Source organism: Sardina pilchardus, chromosome 19, assembly GCF_963854185.1.
Source record: "Sardina pilchardus chromosome 19, fSarPil1.1, whole genome shotgun sequence".
In the NCBI taxonomy this organism is placed as follows: domain Eukaryota; kingdom Metazoa; phylum Chordata; class Actinopteri; order Clupeiformes; family Clupeidae; genus Sardina; species Sardina pilchardus.
This window is the reverse complement of record NC_085012.1, coordinates 3101649-3114148: the sequence shown is the minus strand read 5'-3', so window position 1 is coordinate 3114148 and position 12500 is coordinate 3101649. Positions and strand designations below refer to the sequence as shown.

Genomic DNA, 12500 nt, shown 5'->3' with positions numbered 1-12500 from the left:
GCCAATCAGAAAAGAGCATTTCCTCTCTCTGAGTGATGACTTATTATTTTTAAAGCATAAACTTAAAAAATATAAAATTACAAATGACAATAATTATAGTAATTATTAAAGTGTTCTCTGATTTAAATACATTTAAATAAAATCTATTTGAAAATATTTTTTTTCATTAGGAAAACTGCCTCTTAATCCCTATGGCGACGCCCCCTCTTATTAAGGCCGCTGGTATTCCAACACACTCCCCTCTGCGCCCGACACATAAATATTAATTCATCTGCCATTGATTTAAAGATCATCTGCATTGCAAAGTGCAGCTGCTGTTGATATGTGGCTCATGGCTGAATATGTATTGTGTTTCTCCTTTTCATCTGGCACACTAAGGGTTCCCATCCTGTCTGAGGTACAGAAATGAGCCACAGCTTCAGATACTCTCCGAGTCGAGTAATCCCGGGCTTTTAAAACCTGCCCTTTATACCACAGAATGTCGGCGGAGTACACTTTAACGCCAATCCCCACACGCTGGGAGAGAATCAGCAGAATCTAATGCATTTGACTCTTTCTCCCTCATCCTCTTCAAGAGGCTACGCTACACCAACACCAAGGCTAATAGTAAAACCACTCCAGCTCAATCGTGAGCAGGCCAGCCAAGGGGGAACCAGGTCCATAGACACGGCATTCTGAACCGAACAGATACCGCTCCACTGTACGCCCCACACATCCCAACAGATACCGCTCCACTGTACGCCCCACACATCCCAACAGATACCGCTCCACTGTACGCCCCACACATCCCAACAGATACCGCTCCACTGTACGCCCCACACATCCCAACAGATACCGCTCCACTGTACGCCCCACACATCCCAACAGATACTGCTCCACTGTACGCCCCACACATCCGAGGCGCTCCTCCGTCACTAAGAGGCCTACGGTGGACTTAAGCGGCAGTCAAATCTGCTCCTAATGGCAGGTCTGCATGAGGCTGCAACAGATGAGGGGCCGTTTCAACAAGACGCTCATTTTACAGACATGTGGAAGCAAGAACACACACCAACTCCAACTGCCTTCAGGCCAGCAGTTGTGCTGCCACAGTGTGTACGTCTGGAAGTGTTTACGCTCCTGCTCAGAGAGACCTGTACTTGTGTCCAGTGGGGAGGCTTTAGCCGGCGCTGTTAATTCTGACCCTGCTGGGGTCACGCGTTCTGCTGACCCAACGAGCCAAGATCCACATCAGTATGCACATGCCGCAACAATGTGGTTTTCTTGTATTAAAAAAACCCCGACATATATAAATATAAATTGTTGTGCATCGAGCCAGCTGCGTTTTCCTCATATCCCTAATGTATATTAAACTTCCAATCTCCGTGGACTGTCCGCTGCGCATGCATCATAAGGAGGACGGGAAGGCACTGCTGGCCAGACATGTTGCGTTTGATTTAAGAGAAAGTGGACAAAAGCCGATTGTCCTGCTTGTTTGGGCTGGTGTCCATGTCCTGGCACACGGTCAGTGAGAGAGAGCCGTGGATTTACTGGACACATTTAAGAGCAAACCAGAGGCATCGAGTCCTACCCATGTGAATAGCTACACACACACACACACACACACACACACACACACACACACACACACACACACCACAACCAAAAAAGAACCTCAGTCAGCACACAACATGCAGTTCCAACATCTCCCACTTCTCGCTCTTCTGCTCTCTTGCCTATTAATCTGATAATAACTAGGACTGATATAACACACACACACACACACACCAGAGTCCTACCCATGTGAATAGCTACACACACACACCAGAGTCCTACCCATGTGAATAGCTACACACACACACCAGAGTCCTACCCATGTGAATAGCTACACACACACACACACACACACACACACACACACACACACACACACACCCACCATCGAGTCTCTAATCTCTCTGAGGTGCCACTAACACACCAGCCCTTGTTTCTGTGGGTGCTCTCTGCATATCACGTAGCCAACAACCCCTCTACTCCCCCACCAGTCCTACCACCCCCATCCCACCCCTCTAACCCCACCCCCACTCCATCAGTTCTACCAACCCCACCCCACCCATCTATCCCCCACCCCCACCCCACCAGTCCTACCACCCCACCCCTCCCTCTCCTCCCGTTTCCTGTCAGTTCCAACAGGAAGTGGGATGGAGCAGCTGGCCGCAGCATGTGCGGAGTAGAGCAGCTGGCCCAAGTCTGCTGCCCGCCGCGTTCCGCGCCTCATCACGGCCCCGTCACACACACACACACACACACACACACACACACACACACACACACACACTGTCATGGCCCCGGGCTGCCAACGCCAACGTGAAGTCAGCAGCATTCCTCAATTTAGCGCACGACCAGGAGGAGGTGGAGTCTTGCCTCATGACCAGGGGTCAACAGGGGTCAACAGGGGTCAACAGCGCCGTCTTCACGCATCCCCAACAGCAGCTCTTGACCCGTCATGACAGCAGCGCTGCTGTGCTGCCCACTGTGCTGTGGTACCAAGGCTTAGTAAGGGTGGCTAAGTAAGGGTGGTAAAGTAAGGGTGCTTTAGTAAGGGTGGCTAAGTAAGGGTGGTAAAGTAAGGGTGCTTTAGTAAGGGTGCTTTAGTAAGGGTGGTTTGATAAGGGTGGTTTAGTAAGGGTGGTTTAGTAAGGGTGGTAAAGTAAGGGTGCTTTAGTAAGGGTGCTTTAGTAAGGGTGGTTTGATAAGGGTGGTTTAGTAAGGGTGGTTTAGTAAGGGTGCTTTAGTAAGGGTGGTTTAGTAAGGGTGCTTTAGTAAGGGTGGTTTGATAAGGGTGGTTTAGTAAGGGTGGTTTAGTAAGGGTGGTAAAGTAAGGGTGCTTTAGTAAGGGTGCTTTAGTAAGGGTGGTTTGATAAGGGTGGTTTAGTAAGGGTGCTTTAGTAAGGGTGGTTTAGTAAGGGTGCTTTAGTAAGGGTGGTTTGATAAGGGTGGTTTAGTAAGGGTGGTTTAGTAAGGGTGGTTTGATAAAGGTGGTTTAGTAAGGGTGGTTTAGTAAGGGTGGTTTGATAAGGGTGGCTAAGTAAGGGTGGTTTGATAAGGGTGGTTTAGTAAGGGTGGTTTGATAAGGGTGGTTTAGTAAGGGTGGTTTAGTAAGGGTGGTTTGGTTTGGAGGCTTGGTAAGGGTGGTTTGGTTTGGAGGCTTGGTAAGGGTGGTTTGGTTTGGAGGCTGGATAAGGGTGGTTTGGTTTGGACCAGAAAGGCCATGAGTATAAATCTCTGAGTCCATGAAGTGGCTCAATTGGTCAATAATGGCGTAGGGCCCTGAGGCGCAGCACGAGTCAATACTCGATACCGCGGGTCAAAGCATCAGACGTGTCAATACACAGGCCCTGAGATGAGAGGCAAGGACGCCACAGTTCATCATTCTGTGAAAATAATTAACTTAAAGCACCATCAATTAAGAGGGCACTTCAGAACAGCACAGATCTTGGCCCCAGCCGTGGCACAACTGGCTGGGGCGCCTGCACCGCACGCCGGCGACCCGGGTTCGATTCCCGCCCCGTGGTCCTTTCCGGATCCCACCCCAGCTCTCTCTCCCACTCGCTTCCTGTCATTCTCTCTACTGTCCTGTCAAATTAAAGGCATAAAAAGCCCAAAAAATAACCTTTAAAAAAAAAGAAGAGCACAGATCTTTCCTGGAGGAGAAGTGTTATGAAGCCATTTTGTCCCCTGCACGGCCGCCAGGGCCACGGATGGAGTGCTGCTGTCACGTTACAGCACGCAGGACACAAGCAGGCTCTCAACAAACGACGTCTACGACACCCAGGTGGAGGGGAGCTTATCAAACATGACGTAGAAAGAGGGAAGAAGATGGTGGTCTTTCATTGGGCCTTGTTGTCTTTTCACAGTCTGACAAAACATCCCTGAACACTACCACCACTAGAACACTACTGTCTTTGTTGGTGTCAGACAGATGAAAACAGATATGAATAGTGACAACCAAGGAAGATATCGGTCGAACGTCCTGGATTAAACCACAGGTTTGATATAACTGTTTTTGTTCTGTGTAATGCAATATTGTGAAATACATTTCCTTGTCGCCATAGATAACCCCACCTGCAACAGGTAAGGCTGTGCAGTCAAGATCGATGCTTAGTCACACCAGTCATTGCCTGAGGAACCAGCTTTGTCCAGTGACTGTCCAGCCGAATATAAGGAACATGAGCATGGGTCTCCCACTACTCCTTGATGGAAATGTGAAGGCATCCCCCGTGTAACATCAACCATCATCAGCTTTTACAAGACAGCAAAAAGATGAAATGCTCCAAATGTTGCCCTGCTACATCTGTCAGCTCCGTCACAAAGAGCCCAGTCGCTGCCCTGCTACATCTGTCAGCTCCGTCACAAAGAGCCCTGTCGCTGCCCGCTGAATGTCAAGTAGTGGTGTGAGGACGGCGGAGGAAATGAGAGGCGACGGGATGGACTGTTAATCAGCGACGGCCACTTAAGTTACGGCTCTCTGGCGCTCGGCCCACTCCTACATTTGGGAGACGTGGAGCTGCACTGAGTCGAGGCCGCGCTGGACAGCCACGTGGTTTGGACGCAGTGGACGCTATCAGTGAAGTTTGGAGACAGACCCTGAGGGGCGTCTGGGGAGCTGTGGTTTTAACTGTTTAAACATTTTCTGACCAGGCCACGTTGTTGTAGCATAAATGTTAAAACGCAGACTCATGTCAATCGCAAAGATTTATGAACATTAAAAGAGGGCAAGTCACAATTACTGTATGTGCAACATGTATAAGAGAATTTGTCCTGTTGCATCTGTGTGTGTGAGAATAAACGTCCCTGAGGGATAACAATCTTTACTCAGTACAACCACGAGTGGAACGCTTGGACACAAGCATCACCGATGAAGAAGTGATGGTGATCAGTGGACACAAGCCAAAGAGTTTAGAAGAAAGGAGAGGAGCGGAGCTGGACTGGGCAAGAGAGGAGGAGAGAGCAGAGGAGAGGAGGTGGGCGAGAGGAAAGGAGAGGAGCAGAGCTGGACTGGGCAAGAGAGGAGGAGAGAGCAGAGGAGAGGAGGAGAGGAGAGGAGGTGGGCGAGAGGAAAGGAGAGGAGCAGAGCTGGACTGGGCAAGAGGAGAGAGGAGGGGAGGGGAAGGGAGGAGAGAGCAGAGGAGAGGAGGTGGGCGAGAGGAGAGCAGAGGAGAGGAGAGGAGGTGGGCGAGAGGAGAGCAGAGAAGAGGAGAGGAGGTGGGCGAGAGGAGAGGAGGAGAGGAGAGATGGGCGAGAGGAGAGGAAAGGAGAGGAGAGGAGGTGGGTGAGAGGAGAGAGGAGGTGGGTGAGAGGAGAGGAGAGGAGGAGAACTGAACTGAACCGCATCCCAGCTCACGCTGACGCCAGGATAATCAGAGCAGAGAGCAAAATCAATGTCACCACAGACGAGAAGGATAGAGGGGGGGGGGGGTATGGGAGAAAGAGAGATGGATAGAGGCGGGGGGGATGGAGAGAGGAAAAGAGTGGGAGATGCCAAAAGAGAGAAAAGGAGTAGGAAGGGAAGGATAGAGGACAAATAAAAACAGGGAACAGGAGACTACATAGTGAAATGAGAGAGCAGAGATGCAGGGAGCGAGGGAGCGAGAAAAAGGGGAGAGAAAAAGACAAACAAAGTGAAGGATGAAGGGATGGAAATGAAGAAGAGAAACATACAGGCAGAAAACAAAAAAGAAAGAAAAAAGAAAGCCAGGGAGGAGGGGTACCGCGATCATCTGCCTCCACTCCACAAAACATCAATACTCATCACCACAGTGGGTCAATGACCCGGAGGTGCCCAGCTGGCCAGCCAATAGCGTGACACTGGCCCTGTCATCCCCTCCAGCCTTTGGTTATTACACCTGTCAATCAAAATACTTGTTTGCTTTGCCTTTTCACAGAGGGGGGCATTCAGAAGATCCCTGTAATATCGACAGGCATTCCGGACATACAGGCTCTCTCAGCCCATACATGTTTGGGTCCAGGCCTGCTAATAGAAGCTAAGTGGCAATGAACAAGGAATTGTCTCCAGTAATGCAATTGTAACCCGCAGCAATGCCACATGATTTGTGCGTGCAGAGACAAGCTGTCTAACGTTGCCCTTTTATTTTCCCTCATTTTCCCTCTTCCCCTCCTGGTCTCCAGCTGCGCGGCTCCATGCTGGGAGAGGGAAATACTGTTGAGCCCCGACAACTCCGGCTTAGTCTTCACCGACGGGCCGCTAAAGAGAGGTTAACGGCAGAGCGGCCGGCGGACTGCTAAAGAGAGGTTAACGGCAGAGCGGCCGACGGGCCACTAAAGAGAGGTTAACGGCAGAGCGGCCGGCGGACTGCTAAAGAGAGACTTCATTTCTGGCCGTGTGGGCCGGGCCGCAGGCGCTCCTGGTCCAGGCTCTCTGAGCGTCAACACTGTTATCTGGCGCCGCGGCTGCTCCCAGGGCAAGGACACCAGAGTCCCTGTCCATCACGCGCCAGCCAGACACAAACAAACAGGAAGCTTGAGACCCGGAGAACAAACAGAGGGTGCAGCAGAAACATAAGATGTATCCTCTAAGATGGCTTCCTGTTCCAGCATCAGGATGTTGCTGATGATTAGTACAACCGCACAGTGCTCACTTCCTCATTAATTGATTAGTCAGGCCTAGAGTCCAGAAGGCCTGTGGGATCATGGCATGACACGGAGCCCAATGAGCTGATGGGAACCAGAGCTCTGTGCTCCATTAGTGCCCCTGTGCTGCTGTACGCACCCACGGGATCAGCCCGTCATGATGTGTCTCCAGGAACACTCAGGTCTCTAGCTGCGCCGTCTAGTGTTAACTGAGACTTAACCCTAATCCCTACAACATAGATGCACAAAAGCGTTTAGCATGTGTGCTCGTACATGTCCATGTGGGATTTGAACCTCTTTGTCTTGTGCTGTTCAAAAGCCATTCATCTCCAGGTGTGTGTGTGTGTGTCTGAGCCATTCATCTCCAGGTGACTCTGAGACTCTTACACACACTCATTAGCACACAGAGACAGCGCCATTCCTCAGCAGGGTATATTAGGACAGGGTAAATTAGGACAGGGTATATTAGGACAGGGTATATTAGGGCAGGGTATACTAGGGCAGGGTATACTAGGGCAGGGTATATTAGGACAGGGTATACTAGGGCAGGGTATATTAGGACAGGGTATATTAGGACAGGGTATATTAGACCAGGGTATATTAGGACAGGGTAAATTAGGACAGGGTATATTAGGACAGGGTATATTACTATTCCTCAGCAGGGTATACTCTAACTGAAATTAGGACAAATCGCCAACGCTGTTAGGCCCTCTGCATTTAGTTTCTCTTAATCTTCCAAGAGAGTTAAACATTTGATGTCCATGTTTTATAGGAGTCTAGCTGTAATCCTCTAAAGAGATGCAACATCACTGATGACAGGACGTTTTCTGATGGACAGCGCTACTTGAGAGAAGCATTAATGTCAGCGCTATGAAAGCTCAGCTTGCTGTTAGACAGTAACACAGTGACGGCGGCCATAACAGTGCTTGTCTGAGCGCGCTGGTGAAGCACTTGTGTGTGTAGGGAAGAGAGGAACACATTCTGAAAGACATCTGCAGGAGATCACTCAGCGTAATGAGCACTTGATTACTGGTTGTTGAGACGCCGCTCACTTCAAAGCCAACAGGGTTGGGCTGGGTTGGTGTGTGAGTGTGTGTGTGTGTGGGGGGGCTGGGCTGGGATGGGAGGGAGGCGACAGGATTTCAGCCATGCGCAAAACTCCACCAGCCAGTGGGAGCTGCATACTTTACACACACACAGCTTAGAAATGGGCCGGCTTTGGCCTGTGCAGGTGTGTGTGTGTGTGTGTGTGTGTGTGTGTGTGTGTGTGTGTGTGTGTGTGTGTGTGTGTGAATGCTTTGGTGTGTGCAGGACAGGTGTGTGTGTGTGGATGCTTTGGCCTGTGCAGGTGTGTGTGTGTGTGTGTGTGTGTGTGTGTGTGTCTGTGTGTGTGTGTGTGTGTGTGTGTGTGTGTGTGTGTGTGAATGCTTTGGCCTGTGCAGGTGTGTGTGTGTGAATGCTTCGGTGGGTGAATGTGTGTGTGTGAATGCTTCGGTGTGTGTGTGTGTGTGTGTGTGAATGCAGCTGGACCATGTCTTCCCAGTCACTGCCCTGCACCCGCCTCCTGTTCCTGTGTGTTCTAGACACCTCCTCTCTCCCGTTCCTGTGTTCTAGACACCTCTTCTCTCCTGTTCCTCTGTGTTCCTGTGTGTTCTAGACACCTCCTCTCTCCTGTTCCTCTGTTCTAGGCACCTCCTCTCTCCTGTTCCGGTGTTCTAGACACCTCCTCTGTCCTGTCCCTCTGTGTTCTAGACACCTCCTCTCTACTGTTCCTCTGTTCTAGACACCTCCTCTCTTCTGTTCCTGTGTTCTAGACACCTCTTCTCTCCGGTTCCTGTGTTCTAGACACCTCCTCTCTCCGGTTCCTCTCTCCTCTAACCTCATTCTGATTCCAGCGGGTTTCAGTGATACAGTATTTCTGAGCTGATGTTGGCCAACAAATGAGAAAAACCTATATATATACAGTATATATATATAATCTATTATCTATCTATCTATAATCTATTATCTATCCATCTATATCTATCTATCTATCTATCTATCTACCTGCTAATTTAGCCATTTCCAATGCATTGCTGTAATAAGACACGTATGCAGGATTATAAAGCAAGGAGCGCTCTGAGGGACTGCACTTTAGATGGGCTGTTAGCTATTAGCTTTGTGACATGCTTGACAATCCTTCTGATGTATGCAGTTACACAGCCATCTTGTAGACAAACTGAAACATCATCTGAGAAAATGTTTTTACTTTTTCTGACAGGCTGCCAGTTGAAGAGACAAGGCTGGTTCTTAATGACATCACCTAGAGCTCAATGGCAGCATCAGATGATGATAGTATTCAATATTTTATATTTATATGGTATATATCTAGATAATAGATCAGGCACACGTTATTAATATGGTCTATATCTATATCTAGATAATAGATCAGGCACACATTATTCATATGGTCTATATCTATATCTAGATAATAGATCAGGCACACATTATTCATATGGTCTATATCTATATCTAGATAATAGATCAGGCACACATTATTAATATGGTCTATATCTATATCTAGATAATAGATCAGGCACACGTTATTAATATGGTATATATCTATATCTAGATAATAGATCACACAGGCACACGTTATTCATATGGTCTATATCTATATCTAGATAATAGATCAGGCACACATTAAGAAGAATCTGACTACAAGAAGCTTCAAGCGTTCATCTAAGCAAAGAAGAACCATTCCTACTGACAAGCTTACTTCTGATGCTGATAGGCCACCAGAGCTGTGTGTGTGTGTGTGTGTGCGTGTGTGTGTGTGTGTGTGTGTGTGTGTGTGTGTGTGTGTGTAAGGCAGCCAGCGCTGTGCTGTGTAGTGACTTGAAAAGTCCACTAGCTAGGTCAGCCCATCATCTCTGGCTGTGAGGAAACACAGTTCCTCTCGGCTGGTCAGCTGGGGCTCCACGGTCACTTGAATACAGCGGCACGGCACTTCCTACTCGGGACTCTGAATGGCCTCAAACTGAGCCACTAACTAATGCATGCAAAACCATCACTTTGTTAGAGGCTATTAGGGCCGGCTCAAGTGGACACTTGCCAAAGCCCATCAATCAAGACCAAACACTTGTTAATGTAATCCACATAGCTGACCTCAAAAAGACCACATTTCACAGTTCCAGACCCTCCAGAGAAACAGGCCACAAAGACCAGAAACTTTTTTCTGCCAACAAACAAAGACACATATAAGGGCTTTGTGCTCTGGCTGGGGGTGGAGGTGTTGAACATTACAGCAGTTTTACACTTTCATTGTTGTTATTTTTCCCTCCAATGCCCACCTATTTGTCTGAAAAAAAAAAACATTTCATCCATCACAAACTGACCTGACATCACTACACATCACATGGCAGGACATCACTACACATCATTACACAGGGCAGGACATAACAAACCCCAACTACACAGGGCAGGACACAGCAAACTACACAGAGCTGCTACTTTGTTTCAATAACAAATGGAGTACATTTTTGTCACTGCGGCTGTGTCCCTTTTAGCACAAACTCATCAAGCTCCAATAGGCGACTGCCTGAGCAAAGCCACAGTGACTAGTGCCAGAGGGAGTCCTGGGGCGGCCATTGTCTCCGAGCCCATTTGTAAAGGCAAGCTCTCGCCTCTCTGGTCTCCGCTGATTAAGCTGCTGTCCAGGGCCCTGGGGCCTGCGCTTGGAACCAATCGGGCACAATGGCGACTATTGTCATTGGCTCTCCCTCGGTGTCACAAAATGGAGGGGAATAAAAAAGCATTGATCTGTCCTGAGAGAAGGGTGAGATCAAATAAAAGCCTCTATAGAAACTTGGGAGCCTCAAGAAACACTTTGCACAAACACACACCATCACCATCACCACCACCACCCTTTTTTCTGCTACACTTAACAATTTGGTTGTAGCTGTTTAGGAACGAGCCCTCACAAGAAGTTATGTCACACATGACACAAATGGGGAAAATACTTTTAAAACGTCGCTAGTCATTAGTAATATGCCATTAACTAATAGATCAGTCTGTCATTTAAGATTTGGGCAACACTCCATAATAAGGGTCCTTAATAAATAACAGACTAGTCATTAGTAATATGCCATTAACTAATAGATCATTCTGTCCTTTAAGATTTGACACACAAAAGATTAGATGCACAATTAAGTAGCACACACATTTGGGACAAGGACTACTTCAAAGTATACTCTTCAAAATACTTTCTATAGTGTCCCTCTCTTTAAATAACATATTAAGTTTGCTATTAATTAATTGTAACTTAAGTTATTATTATGTTGAGCTTGACATTTCTGCTGTTCTGATATCACAACGACGGGCAAAAATGTTACATAAGAAGATCGTTTTATCAAACCCCCTCAAAATGTCTTAATTTCATTGTACTGTATGTCATAACACACATGATCATTCAATCTTGACCGTGGCTTGGCGAGTGGACCTTAATTACGACTGGCCTGTTTGGGCCAGAGCTGGGCTAGGGACCAGTGGCGCTATAATGGGACCAGTGGCGTTATAATGGGACCAGTGGCGTTATAATGGGACCAGTGGCGTTATAATGTCCAAACCTTACGCAGAGCGGCCAGGGACCGGTGGCGTTATAATGGGACCAGTGGCGTTATAATGGGACCAGTGGCGTTATAATGGGACCAGTGGCGTTATAATGTCCAAACCTTACGCAGAGCGGCCAGGGACCGGTGGCGTTATAATGTCCAAACCTTACGCAGAGCGTCCAGGGACCAGTGGCGTTATAATGGGACCAGTGGCGTTATAATGTCCAAACCTTACGCAGAGCGGCCAGGGACCGGTGGCGTTATAATGTCCAAACCTTACACAGAGCGTCCAGGGACCAGTGGCGTTATAATGGGACCAGTGGCGTTATAATGTCCAAACCTTACGCAGAGCGGCCAGGGACCGGTGGCGTTATAATGTCCAAACCTTACGCAGAGCGTCCCTGGAGCCTAAATCAGCTGGACATGTGACAGCCATCCTCCGTGGGGGCTTCAGCATGCTGATAGCGCTATAAGTCTCCTAAATGTCACCGAGTGTCACACCACCTTGGAGTCTTCAGACAATGGTTTGTTTAAATCAATGAACACAATTAAACTAGTCATTCTATGCCACCTTACAGAAACCAAATTAGCCTTCTCAAAACAAGTGGGTGGTTACTGGTTAGCATGTCGGCTAAATGATGACCTGGATTATTACAGGCAAATAACATATACGGCATATATAAGTGACCTGTATTTACTTCCTAAATGTGACAGCTAATGTATTACGGAACATCTTTTATCTCTAAATGCTTTGGTTATAGTACAGCACTGAAGAGCTCAGTTAAATAATGTATTAAAGGCTCTTTTATCCGGTGATTAAAATGAATACTCTGATAACAGCTTTTATTAAAGCTGGCAGATGCAGAGCAACATTATCCAGACCATTGTCCCATCCAGAATTGATTACGCCAATGCACTTTTGGAGGACTGCCCACCAGCACCCACACAAACACGCCAGGGCTTAGCCCGACCACGGCTGCCAGATTATTAATTAGTCCAACAGGCCCTCAGTCTGCTCTGTCTCTGAGATGAATATTATATTCTGCACGGTTCCCCCAACAAAGACGATAGGATGCCGTTCAGCAACTGTTCACTATTAGGGATTGGAATGGGCCCCATCTTTGGGTTCCGCAACATCAAGGAGACCTCTGGAGATTTAACCGGCTCCATGTGCCTCCTGCTCTTGTGTTGTTCAAACAGGGAGCTGGGTAGGCCCTGCTTTCCCTTACCACATCCTCTCCAGCGCCAAGCCACATCACTGGCCAACTACTGGATCTGGGA

At 48.1% G+C, this 12500-nt stretch overlaps 1 protein-coding gene across 4 annotated transcripts in view; it reads right to left on the bottom strand.

Moving 5' to 3' along the window:
* Positions 1 to 12500, bottom strand: part of tmeff1b (transmembrane protein with EGF-like and two follistatin-like domains 1b) — a 29352-nt gene that overhangs the window by 15247 nt on the left and 1605 nt on the right. The gene's annotated exons all lie outside the window — the stretch shown is intronic.